Source organism: Cyprinus carpio, chromosome B2 (genome assembly GCF_018340385.1).
Source record: "Cyprinus carpio isolate SPL01 chromosome B2, ASM1834038v1, whole genome shotgun sequence".
NCBI classification, from domain to species: domain Eukaryota; kingdom Metazoa; phylum Chordata; class Actinopteri; order Cypriniformes; family Cyprinidae; genus Cyprinus; species Cyprinus carpio.
Window position 1 is genome coordinate 7,761,780 of NC_056598.1, and position 12,500 is coordinate 7,774,279.

The 12,500-nt window shown below is 41.3% G+C and overlaps 1 pseudogene; it reads right to left on the reverse strand.

Annotated features, from left to right (window-relative positions):
* Window positions 1–3,397: 3,397 nt before the first annotated feature.
* Window positions 3,398–12,500, reverse strand: part of LOC122136392 — a 34,513-nt pseudogene continuing 25,410 nt past the window's right edge.

Genomic DNA, 12,500 nt, shown 5'->3' on the forward strand with positions numbered 1-12,500 from the left:
GTTTTTCCTTAGTTGTCAGTTATAATCATCAAAATTAAAAGAAATTAACATTTGAAATATATCAGTCTGTGTGTAATGAATGAATATAATATACAGGTTTCACTTTTGAATGGAATTAATAAAATAAATCATTTTTTTGATGATATTCTAATTGAGGACTAGCACCTGTATGTATTACATACAAGTGAAACTGCTGAGCCTCAGATTTGCTCTTAAACAAGCTCCCTAAAATACTTCATGTGTGCATAGCTGTAGTGTGAGCGACTAACATAAGAACACAAACATTTGTCAGAGAGAGGCTGGTGATGCTTCTGAAGATGATAGAATCTCACATCAGAGCCCGCTCAGTGGCTGGTTTCTGAGCTGTTTTTAGCATGTCGCTCTCATTATATCAACTCAGCTTCCCTTTATTCAAAAAGCCCTCTCTATCCTGCTCTCCGCATATGTGTTTTCATGGAGTATAATCATGTCATCGACTCGTAAATGAAATATGCAGGACACCACTGAACAAGCCAAGTCTCTGATTCACACACCTGCAGATAATTATCCATATATTCATGTTTTTTAATAATGAACGTAAATAACACTCAACATTTCCCAAGAACCCTGCTACTTGTTCTTAATTCCTTATTTTAGTTCTTTTGAAGAAGGCGTGTATCTTGGAGTACAGTACAGTACAGTACAGTAGCAAATGAACAACGAGCAAAAAAGTGTTTTCTGTGGCTCAATGTAATTGGGGAAGCATTTGTTCTGTGCCGCAGTGTCGTGCGAAAGGAAACTTGTGGAGTTTGAATCCCAGGGAACACTTTTATACTGGGGAAAAAAATGTATAGCCGAATGCACTATAATTTTGCTTTGGTAATGCATAAATGTAGTAGGCATCATCAATGCTTAAATATCACAAAATACGATGAACAGAGTGAGAGACCGCGACACTAAACCACTAGATTTTATTGCGAAGTAATGAATGAAGCTGTCCTGCTGTTGTATTTCATCTGAAACCCTAGCACGTGTTACGCCGAGATTCAGCTGAATTCGTTTCTACACAGCGCATGAACGCTGCACCCCGTGCACTTTCATGAGGACATTAAGGTTCCACATTTTGGATTAGCTGTCCATCAGCTAATTGCAACAGAAGCCAGGTGCAGGGCGCTATTCAAGAGAAGATGAATGTAATTTCATATTTTGTTGCACAGGTAAGTTAGTCCAGACACGGACATCCTAAAGATGCACCCATGCAGTTTTTGCCGATATCGAGTAACAACAAAAGAAATCAAGTATTCTAAGAGAAATAAAGAGGCTCCTCTGAGCCTTTTCACAATGACAAACAACATTACGCAAGAAAAAACCATTATATACTTCAAAATGTAAAAGACAAATATCACATAACCTTTACACAATTTTCCAACCTTTATCTTTTAAGTTTTGCCACACACACACACACACACACACTTCCAGACTTACACCTAATGCACTACCCACTCCACTCCCACACTATGGTATGGCTCACCATGACACAAGTATGTGAGCAAACTTAATTGATCACGGCTACGGTAAGCCAGCACGCGCTCGCGTAGAAGCAGCTTGAGGCCTTTTACCTGGCGTCACGAGGATGAGGTACAGATGGAGAACTTGAGGCACACACGATCACACAAGCACGCGCTCTCTCTCTCACACACACACACCACAACACACCACACCCACATCACTTGCTCTCTCTCTCACACAAACACATCCTGCTCTCTCTCACTCACACACAACACACCACACACACCACACACACACACGATCACTGCTCTCTCTCTCACACAAACACACACACACACACACATCACTGCTCTCTCTCACACACAAAAAACACACACACACACACACACACACACACGAAACACACACACAGATCACTGCTCTCGTCTCTCTCACAAACACCACACACACACAATCACTGCTCTCTCTTCACAGACACCCACACACACTGCACACACCCACACACCCACAGATCACTGCTCGCTCTCTCACACAAACACTCACTGCTCTCTCTCACACACACCACACACACAGATAACCCACACACCACACACACACAGATCACTGCTCTCTCTCTCACCCAAACTCACACTCCACACACATCACAGCTCGCTCTCACACACACACACACACACACACACAGACAGATCACTGCTCTCTCTCTCACACACACACACTCACTGCTCTCTCTCTCACACACACCACACACAGATCACACAAGCACTGCTCTCTCTCTCCTCTCCTCTCACACACACACACACACACACACATCAACTGCTCTCTCTCACACACACACACACACACTTACATAGGACACTCCCCCTCTCTCTCACCACACACACACACACACACCCACCACACAACAGATCCCACTGCTCTCCTCCTCTCAATCACCACACACATCACTGCTATCATCTCTCACACACACACCAAACACACAGATCACACAAGAAACTGCTCTCTCTTCTCCTCTCTCTCACACAACCACACACCACACCAAACATCACTGCGCTATCTACACACACACACAACACACAAACACACACACAGATCACTGCTCTCTCTCCCTCACACACAACACACATCACTGCTCTCTCATATCTCAACACACCAAGCCACACAAACACACATCACACACACACACCACCACACACACACCCACACACACAACAACAGAATCACTGATCTCTCTCTCACCACAAACACAAACAGAACACCGACAAGCACCTGCACTGCCTCCTCTCTCGTCTCTCTCACACAACACCACACACACACACACCGCTGCTGTGCCATGGGGGAAGCTGGCTCGTCGGGGAAGGAGGAGGACCCGGCTTGTGTTCGAAAAAGTACATAAGAAAGTGATTCACCGGCAGCAGAAGCGTTCGAGGAAGGCAATGGATGGCAGGGGTTAGGAGACAGAAAGACAGAAATAGTATCTGTAAAACAGTCCGGGTGTTAGAAGACAGTCATACAGCGAGTTGCATGTGAAATGATTAGAACATTGTTATTATTCAGCATCTAAACCACTGGTTTGAAAGCCAGTTATGTCTATCTTTTGCTGTAGTGTGTCAAGAAGGAAATATCATTGTACTGTTCCAAACATTCAGTTTATTATTAATTGTAAAATGCAGTGAGATTTTATGTTTGAGATCTGATCTGATCATCATCATTCTGTCTGGAGTGACATGAAGAAAACTGAACAAGCTGAGAGTGAGATTACATCAGTAACTGTAGTGCAGTGGTGTTCACTGCGCTGCGAGTGCTCGACGCGTGTGTCCGGGTGTGCTAGAGGGCAAATTCTGTAAAAACGCAAGCTAAAGAGATCCGCGGGTCCACTCCCCTCACCTGGGAATGCTGGGATGCCGCTCGGTTATTGGCCGGCTGGGTCGGCCTGTGGGGCTGTCAAGCGCTGTTGTTCAGGGGCCCCCAGGGTCCGTCCGGGGCGTGACGGAGGCGCGAGGATCCAGCACACCTCTGTGCCGCAAGCCTGTACAGCTCTCTGTCCGCAGGACATCCGGCGCGGAGCCGTGGGGCTCGGAGGAGGAGACCTGCAGAACACAGACACTCTAGAGAAGCAGGAAGACCTCACGGACTCCCCGCGACCATCACTCAAACCGCTGCAGCTAGGGGCCTCACGATTACACCCTTAAAAACACGAGTCTTCCCGCGACCCGGACCTATATATCCAGCAAAAAACTCTTGATATTTTTAAGAATAATTAAATAAGAATTAAAATTAAAGCATATTTCCGTTTACCTTTTGAAACTTAGAAGGCTGGATCTGAGGTGTTGTCCGTACATCCAGCATCGGCTCTATTTCACAATCTCTACCATATCTCAAAAACTATGGATGTTCAGTGTTAGAATAGAAAGACTTATGGCTCCTGTTCCAAACTAATGTATAAAATAAAAAGCACACAAATTCCATGGAGTATCATTATATGCTTTAAACATTCAGACTCTTTGTACTCATGGAACTTACTTACTAAGTTAGTTTAAACACTGTTCATTAGGAGGTGTCCCCAGTTCTTTTGGCAGTATAGTTGTACAAGCCAACCTCGCTATTCACAATCTTTGTCTGCAATTTAATAATATATATTTAATAATAACCTACTTTTGCTATTGCTTTTGACCATTTTTTTTTTTTTAGGTATCATTAACATTAATCCATCAGAACCTTTTCTTTGGATGAGGGTAACCCGTCATACACCCGGCGCAATGTGGCGCAAGTGTTTTCAGCCCGACACAGTTCTCATTTTCCCGTCCTGCACCGCGTTGTTTAAAGAGCAGGTCATATGGTATTTTAAAGTGTCCTAATATTGTGTTGGAGGTCAGAAAACATTGTCATTTTCTCAGAATATACATTTAATATTAGAGTCATTTGCCAATGATTAGGAAATGAATCGTTCCAAGCAAGTTCAAAGCAAGCCCCTCCCTTCCTCAAGCCTACTCTGCTCTGATTGGTCAGCTGGCCAAGCCTGTTGTGATTGGCACAGAGAGGAAGTCCTGGAGGCCAGTTAGCCCACAGCTGAAAGTTTAGCTGCTAAACTGTGAAACCCTGGTGGAAACATTAGCGAGTGCTAACCATGACTAATGGCACTTTTCCACTACACAGGAGTACCAGCCTCGCCTCGACTCTGTTTGGTTTTCCACTGTTGAAAAATATGACGATTGGTTTAGGTGATTCTTTTGGAGAGACAATTAGTACCACACCACAGGGACACACAGCAGCACACAAACATCTGACAAATATAAAAAATTAAAGGATTGCAATGTAAAAAATTACTATAGTGCAGGCTACATAAATACAAAAATGCCTCCATGTCAAATGGTATTAGTCATCACATGTATCAGAATTAGGCTACCTATTCATCTCTGGAGACGCGCGTTCTGTCTGCGCTTGCAAATTCCGGCCGTGAATGAAGATGGATATGCACGAAAAGTGCAACTGGCTCTTAAGTAGGGAATGGGAGACGATGAGACTCTGATGGTTTTATGGCACGTTACGCCCCAAAAACACCCATTACTCATTAAGAGAATAGGGACAACTTGTTTAGAACACCCGTCGTTAAACTATCTTTCCCGTGGCGTTTAACAAATACTACAAAAGGGCTCAGTGACTTTCCTGTACCACACTATTCTGCCTGATATGGAATGAGTTTGACTACTTAATCAGTTATATTGAACAGGAATGTTTCACTGGGGGAAACAAAAAATTCCTAAAATAATAAATAGGAATCCCCCTAACACCAGCATCTCCAGCAGTATCCTTCGCATTTGCTCAATCATGATCTTACTCAGCTCAATGGAATATTAGCTTAGAAACAGCTGGTATTCCTTTGCTAGCTACCTATACACATACAGCATACAATGTTAAAAATGTTCTTACATTATGAACCTTAAACCGTTAGCTTCACCACACTGTAGATAATTGTGCCCCTCGCTGTGGAAAAACAGCTAAAGTATTTTGTTGAACAGTGAATGAGTAAATCACTCTTTTGATTTGTTTAATAAAAGCTCCTTTGAGATCGTTCTTTGGCAGACATGTTTATTGGTGTATTTTTTCTCAACAGTGTTTATTGATTCTAGTTTAGTGTGGGTGGCAAAAATAGAAGCGCAGCTGTAATTCGGAAAGAGAATAACCCCCCCGACATCTTGCTTCTCAGAGGCTCAAAGGAGCTCCGCACAGATCAGAGCCGGTGTGTTACGACCACTGCGGGAGCCGGCGCCAGGTGCTCAGCCAGGAGTTATCCAACGGCGGAGGGCAGCGGCGTGGAGAGATGGTGGTGGTGGAGATGTCTCCGATGATGGGCGAGTGCTTCTTTCCGAGCGTGGTGTGTGCGCAGAACCTCCTCGCGCCGCTGCACTGCTCCTGAGACTCTTCCATCAGCGCGTTCTGATCTCCAGCAGAGTACAGCTGCGCCAGGAGCTCCGCGTTAATGAAATCCTTCACCTGCCGAGCAGCAGCAGGACCATATTTAGCTCAAACATGACCCTGGACCACAGAACCAGTCAAAGGGACAAGTTCTTTTGAAAATTAGATTTCATACAATTACATCTCTCCATTGATGTATGGTTTGTTAGGAGGATAATATTTGTCTGAGATACAACTATTTGAAATCGGGAATCTGGAGGGAGCAAAAAAATCTAAATATTGAGAAAATCATCTTTTAAAGTTTGTTCAAATGAAGTTACTTAGCAATGCATATTACTATCAATAATGAAGTTTTTAAATATTTAAGGTACAGATGTATCAGATGCTTCTTGAGAATGAGTTCAACACTAATCTTGTGTCGGTGTGCTGAAACAGTATATGTGCAGTGGCCCAAACAATATTTAGATAATTAAGCCAACAATTAAAGATGTATGCATGTTTCTGCATGATCACACTCTTTAAAACATTTACAAGTTGAAGTTTGTTAGATTCCATGAAGATAAAGAAATACACTGGGACACTTTCTTTTTTTGCCAAACTCTGGAAACCACGTTGATAATTAACGCTGAGGACAGATGATCTCATTCAGAACACAAGACCAGCTGGTTAAAAATGAATATGGATCAGAAAAGTCAAGCTAGTTTTTGAGACAAGCTTCCAGCATCACCACATGCAAAAAATACTATAGTAATTTATAGTAAATACTATGGTGTTTTTTAACCATACTATTAGTAAACTGTATATATTATAGTGTTTACAACACACTTGTTATTGAAGTGCTACAGCATACTGTAGGTATTAACTGATCAACTGTAATAAACTACTGTAGTATACTGTAGTTTTGTACTGCAGTAAGCTAGTGTATGTAGTATAATATACCCCTATAATTTAATAGTTTTTATTTTTGCGCATCTGGAACCCACTCAAATATATTTTATAGTGATTCATGAACAGCAAAATGTTTAGATTTTTACATGTTTAACCTGACTACAAAAAACACATCTATGTGGAGTTTGACATTTTGTCACACTACAATTTTTGGAAAATGAATTTAAGGGAAAGTCACAGAATCAGATTCAAAGTTTGATGGCTGCTGATCTTTGTTCTGGATCCACACGGGTGTTTTCACACAGAGTGCATGTGTCTGGAGTGTAAACTACAGCAATGCTTCTGGGGCCGGATTCACGAGAATCTTCTTCAGAAACAAGTTAAGACACATTTTTCAAGATTCTAACGGATTGAAATTCCACGAAGTTTCGTAAGAAAATGTTTCTTAAGTGTAATCCGCGAACAAACTCCTAATAAGTTCTCAAATATATTCTTAAGGACATCTTATTTTTTTTCTTATCTGAATGAATACATGACGCACAGATAAACTCACACTTTGTTGTCTATAGTTTAACCTAACAATCGTATGCAAGCACACTATTTTTCGTCGCGACTTTGACTGGCGCTCAGCTTCACGTTTTAAAATAGTCTGTTTCAAGCTGCAGTGGATGATGTGATATGTTTCATTCATTTTTGTGCTGTTTTTGCACTCATCTGACGTGAACGCTTCCGCTATGTGTGGTCCTCGCTTCTACAGCAGATGCGTCCTGCGCATTCATATGCGCTGAATACTGCCAGAGATTATGCCGTATTTATAAGCTATAATTAAAAGTTTTGAAGTCAACAAAAAGTAGCATCACACATAGGCTAATCATGACCGATCATTGTTCATATTATCAGTCATCACTGTCACTTTAGAAAACTCGTGCACATCACTATTAATAGTCCTACTATGTATTATATGCAGCTGTTGTTGTAAATGCTTAAATGTAACAATTAATTTGAAATAACCCAATTCTTAATCTGCAGCTGTCCTAAATTTAAGAAGTTATTTACAAAGATTCTTTTCAAGAATCTTAAGAAAAAAAGATAAGAATATTCTTAAGATTAATTTTTGGGAACACAAAAATATTCGTAACTTTTTCGAAAGTTCAAAAATAAGAAGAAAAATGTCAGTTAAGAAGAAATTTCTTCTTAAGAATGTTTTGTGAATCCAGCCCCTGATGAGCAGATACTGTTCCTATCTGATGTCACAGGTCACGCGGTCACAGCATCTTACGTATTGATCCATCAGATGCATGATGCTCTTGGGCATGAGGTCGCGGATGCATTTTGTTGACGATGGCCATGTAGGAGTCCACCAGGTTCCTGATGGTCTCCACCTTCCTCTCCAGCTGGAGGATCCATGGAGAAGTTCTCAGACGGGCCTGAACTCTCGCTCTCCACCTGAGAGAAAGGACCGACGCCGGTCAGGAAGATCAGCCGCGAGGAACAGGGTTCATGCTTCAGATTAAATCTCGTGGAAGTGATAAGAAGGGTGCTTGGGTTTGTCCTCTTAAGTAGAAATTATGGTGAGAAGAACTTTGTGTCTTGCCTAGAGTTGATAAATGAATTAATCTCTTATGCCTAAACTTGTGAGGTTGTGGGTTCATTTGGAGGACACGTTGTGAAAATGTCTGTTCAGCATACCCTCACTGCAAGTCAAAGAATCATGTAAAACCCCGTAAAGCTGAGATTACTGGTTGTGTAAAATACTTAATATAGAAATATGTATGAAACTAATAAAACTAAATTGAACAACAATAAAATGTTTTTCTCATTAACCAATCATTCTATTAATCAGGAAACCTACTTTCACACACACACAAAACACACACACACACACACACACACACACACACAAAAAGCTAATTTCCGCTATTGTAGGCTTGCTTTGTAAATGTAATTTATAGACCAGCGCAAATGTGTGCTTAATGCAAATGTTATTGATGTCACATTTTACAAAAAGTCAGGTGATTGTACATAAATACATTTGCACAGATGGACGAACAGAGACAAAATAATAGGGGTGCCACGATAAATATCGGCCGATAATTAAAGCGCATCTCGTCAGTAAAGCCGGTTCATTGTTCATTATCAGCGTGGATTTGTTTGTGCAGTTTTTCAGTTAACAACAGATCTGTGTGAAATCACGCACCTGATGGAACTCACCGCTGATTAGAGACGCTTTAACTGACGAGATGCGCATTAATTATCGGCCGATATTTATCGTGCACCCCTACAAAACAACGAGGTTTAATCGCTGTCTGTTACCGTCAGTTTTTAGAGCAGTGATCGTAAATGATAGCGAAGACTAAAAAAAAAAAAAAAAACCCTTTTGCTTTTAATTCTCATCAAACAATACAGAACAACATTAAGCAAATAGTGTAAAAGCCTACCTTAATTCAATGTTTAAATACAAAAAACCTTCTATTAATGTCCCTCAAAACCTTAAAAAGCAGTTTAAGCTTGACATCAGGCTTGCTGTGAGAGCGAGGATCACTGACCGCGGCTCTCTCAGGATAAACACCGGCGCGCAGCAGCGACGCTCTCCAGCTCTCCACCCTCCTCCAGTGTGTCACACGCCAGCTCCAGGAAACGGTTTGTCCTTGAACACGTTCCTGAGGGAAGACCAGCGACACTCCTCCATCAGAAACATCACAGAACATGGAGACTAGCCCTGACTCTAGTGACTGCATGTAAACCAGCAGACAGAGAGATCATTTACCGCTGCTCCGTGTTGAAGATGGCAAACATGTGCTTGCTGGACATGAAGCTTTTCTCCACATCTCTGACCTTCAGATTGTCCAGGGGCAGCATGTACTTCTTCTCTTTCTCCTGCGGGATCCAGATAAAGACACGGGTCTGCAGCAGAACTGGATCTGAATGACCTAAACAGCTTAGTCTTTTCACACACATTCTGTCATGATTAAATGATGGATTGCATTCTGCACTGACCAAAGACTCTGAAACAGCTCCAGAACATGAGCGAGTAAACAGAGTTACAAACATTTCAGACATGCAACAAGCTTTAGTGCTCGAGTCACAATAGTAAAAGCAGACCCAGGTCTGTGCAGTGAGAGTGTAGCTGGTTTGCATTTGTTAAGAGAAATCTGTCATGACATTGAAATAATCACTGATTTCAGATTCACTGTGAAGCGCACAGGTCTGTTCTGTGTTCAGGAGGATTTGTGTGTGAATGTGCCTGAATCACTGATTCTGCAGCTAATATACTGTGATAAAACAACAAACAAGAACACTCTTCTCTCTCCAGTCATTGTCTGTTATTCATCTTGAAAGCCTCTTCTAACCCTCACCTCGTCATCTTTGAACCAGGACAGGCTCTCGGCGGTCAGCACGAATCAGTACTCCTTCTACTCCCTTCGCTCCTCCCCCTTCATGATGCTGATGTTATTGATGGTCAGCCAGCCCTTGCGGATCACCTGTGATAAAACCAGACGCGTCACATCACAAACACACACATCCATCAGAAACACAGCAGTGATCAGTGCAGGACACACACTCATGTGGATGAATGAGGTGAGAAATCAACAGTGTGAGACAAATCACACACTTATGCACTACTCCGTGATGTTCTGTAGAATAATAGTGTGAAAGAAAAAGTGCACTTTAAATCCATGGATGATGCACTTTAATAACCAAAGAAACAAAGTGTGGATCGTTGGACACAAGAGAGATGAGAGGATCTGTATTACTTACTCTCGGAGAAAGTGTAATGGCTAAATTAATAACCAATCACATTACAGCTTTGATGTCACTGAATTTCAGTCAGAGTTGTGTGACACTCAGTCACTGTTTACAGATCCCAGAGGAATGAATGAGAAGTGCCGTAAACTGAATCCCAGCCGTCGCAAAAATCAGTGACTTCTCTTATAAAACGGCATTTTTTTCGTGGTAAACTCTAAAAATAGTTCAATCCAAAAGTATTGCTTAGTGTAAAACATTTTAGAGATTAGCAGATAGGCTGTTGATTCATTAAATGATGAGCTGTTTCCTCTAAAAAGCTGTTTATTCAGCAAACTGAAGCCTCTCCTCCATTGACCTCCATTCAAAAAACACGGCCTCTGGTCTCCTTTCCGTTAGCATTAGCCATTACACTTTTTGGCTAAAGGTGGCTTCTAGTGGCTTTGTTGGACACTTCATGCACTCAGCTGTTGCAGTTTTAATCAGTGTAACCCTTTACTGACTAACACACAAACACAGACGAGCGCAGACACACACTCAGATCTGCTGCATCTGGTACAGCAGCACTATTAGACCAGCTCAGATTGAACATCGCTGTGTAATGCATATTATAAATACTAATGATAAAATGTTAATTAATGAGGTATCATGAAAATCGTAATTTTTCTGTGTTTAATAAGAGCTATAATCGGGTCCCTAGTGCATTTTCTAACCCAGGACACGTGAAAAAGAACAACCCAGCAACTTTATTTTGTAAGCCTTTTCTGCTAGTTTGTGAAGAAATGAGTGTCAGATTTCACTCCAGTGAAGCAGAAAGGCATCTCATTATAATATTACCACCCCTTAATATGCAAGTTTCCACCACTGTGTTTTCTCAAGTGACAACGGTGTACAGTTCTAACGGCATGACGAAAGTTTGAGCAAAGCATGCTAACTGTTCTGTCTTTGGCTGCACAGACGATCCCAGAACACTGTTTAGAGTCCCAGCCTCAGAGGAGACAACAGAGAAGAGGATTTATTGATGTATTTACTGTATATTACCCTGCTGCCACACAGATCTAAAATAAACATGCGGTTTCTTTCCCAGCTGTTTCCCTTCACAGACATAACCCACTGTTTTTGTAACCCCTGTGTGTTTTTAACATAATCCTGTGTGTATTTGACAGTTTAAGCGCAATAAGACACGAAAGTGAACTTAGTTCATAGCCTTGTTCTGGAAAAGGGGGTGGGGAGAAGCAGCAGCTCATTTGCATTTAAAGAGACATGCACTAAAACAGCGTGTTTCTGCTTCCACTCAAAACAAGCATTTTCAAAATGATAATAATAAATGAATATAATAAATGTTCTGTGGGATATACTTCACAGACACATTCTGGGGACACCTGGGACTTTTATTACATAATAGGCCTCCTTTAAATTCACCTAGTCCTGACAGAACATTCATAAGCAACATTAATAAAGATGGAGCTGCGCTGTGATTGGATAAAAAGCTCAAAGCTGTTACTCTATGGCTGGAACACTGTATCGACCAATCAGCAGCCAGGATTACAACTGTCTGTTTTACCATTACCATTACTGAAAGTTATTTATTGCGTACTAATAAACATGTATCAATATATTAGTTATTAATAGCAGGTATCTGTATGATCTGCTGTCAGACATTATACACAGTGCTCTGTGTTTGCCATCAAACAAACCGTTCAGAAAGTATTCACACCCTTCATCCATCTCCACTCAGTACAACATAATGACAGATCTGTTATGACTTAGCAGTCTATTAAAGAGAAAAACTGAAGTATGGAATAATCATACATTTTGCTTTGTCATCATGTGTTATGGAGTGCAGATGTGTAAAAAACGAGAGTATTATAGAATAAAGCAGCAAGATAGCAAAAAGGGTTTGAATTCTTCCTGCAGTGTGAAAAAGACTTAAAGACACACAGATGTGAAGAAAGTGTCCTCTGGTT